Source organism: Lotus japonicus, chromosome 1, assembly GCF_012489685.1.
Source record: "Lotus japonicus ecotype B-129 chromosome 1, LjGifu_v1.2".
In the NCBI taxonomy this organism is placed as follows: Eukaryota; Viridiplantae; Streptophyta; class Magnoliopsida; order Fabales; family Fabaceae; genus Lotus; species Lotus japonicus.
Window position 1 is genome coordinate 88,854,348 of NC_080041.1, and position 1,822 is coordinate 88,856,169.

Genomic DNA, 1,822 nt, shown 5'->3' on the forward strand with positions numbered 1-1,822 from the left:
TTAAAAAATTGTTTATCTAAGCCAATATACAAAGCTTTGTTGGAATTAGAATCGGATCTAGTTGCATCCAGAAAGACGCGAGGGAGAGTAGAGCATCTACAACAACTTGCCAGAATGCACACTGCAGCAGAAAAACAATAGTCCATCACCAATAGCACAGCAGAAGCCGAAACAAAATACTACAATGCCAAATTTAAACAGTGAAAACACAATTTTGAGCAACACTATGTCAAAGCCACCACTTTGTTTACATGCACTTTGATAAAGCTAAAAATAACCAAACCCTTTTTGTTCTAGGAAGAACATGTAGCAAGTAAATCATGGAAATTGATTGTTTCAGAGGGAGAAATGTATATTAGTTAATGGAAAGCACTAAGTAGTAAACCAGAAGTAACATTGGAAAAAAGGAAATGCATGTCACCTGTTTAGGCCTTGTCATTATTGTAGGGCCATGAGATGTATATCCTTGTGTTGCTACTTTGCTCCGTTTGAGTTGATTTTCCATGGGACGAAGCCTTCATAAAAGCAACACACAAGGTAAAGAGGGAGGGAAGTTATGTATGTACATTTAGGAAAATAGGGAGAGAAAAATGGTGAAGAAAGCAAGCAAACTGATTGACATGGTAGAAAAGCCTTGACATTTTTGCTGGCAGACTTTCCTCTTGCCTTTCTTCCTTCTTGAACGGCTTGTTGTTCCTCCTTTTCTTCCACGGATTAATCATCAGAGCTGATGACAATAAACTTGCCCTTTCCCTGGGGTGTATAGCTGGTCCAAAGCCTTTTCCTCTATGTATACCTTTCTACCAAAAAATTGCAGCAACAAAGGAAATGCCAACAACCCCATAAAGAAGTAATAAGAAAGAGTTCAACATCAAAGTTCAAACAATCAAAACCGTTATAATCATTATGCTAAATGAAGTCCAATGTCTTTCATGACATGATAATTTTCCAGAAATAAACAGGAACCAGCCACACTTAGTCCAAGCCATTATGTACCAAAAGAACAATCAAAAGGGAAAACACGTCCCTCAAACCTTCCTCTACACTAGCTTGAGAGCCTACCATTATGCCAACTAACAACGCATTCGCCTACTCAATCCTCCTTGAATTACATATTGCAGAAGTATTAATCGCGCAATTTCATCCCAAACAAATCTGAACTCATATATGTTAAACCATTCAGGTTCCTTTAAGCATTCTCCCCATTGATGAAACTATTGAAATTGAACTCAATAGGCGTGGATGGCACTATTGATTCTCAATTGTATTATGATGGCACTATTGAAATTGAAATGTAAATTGGAATGTAAATTCTAGACTATGTAAGTTGAAATGTGCATTGAAGACTATTGAAAATTGTGCTTTTAATTACTCTTTATTAGTGTTGGCTTTGGTTGGTAAAATAATGAGTCTTTTTTATTTCGGTTTATAGATATTTATATATTGTCGCGTGTGAACTTGCAGTTTTAAAATGTGCCCAGGCTTCCTAAAATTTCTGGTTCCGCCACTGATCAGACCCCCAAATGGGAATTCAAAAGCATACTAACAAAATACTTACCAGTACTTAGACAATCGTTGAAACCCTAGAAAGATATGCATCACTGTATCAAGGAAGAAAGCAAGTTGGTTCGGATTGCATTGCTCGCGAATTGTAAACCTGAGTGAGTTTGAACCTAAAATTGGAAAAATGGCAGCAAATAAGAAAGAGATACAAACCTTGACACCTGAAGACGAAGCAGCAGAAATAGAACGCCCTGAGACGCAGTAGAAGGTGCACTCCCTGAGGTGCGGTGAAAGCTGGGCGGAACTAGAGCTCAATCGG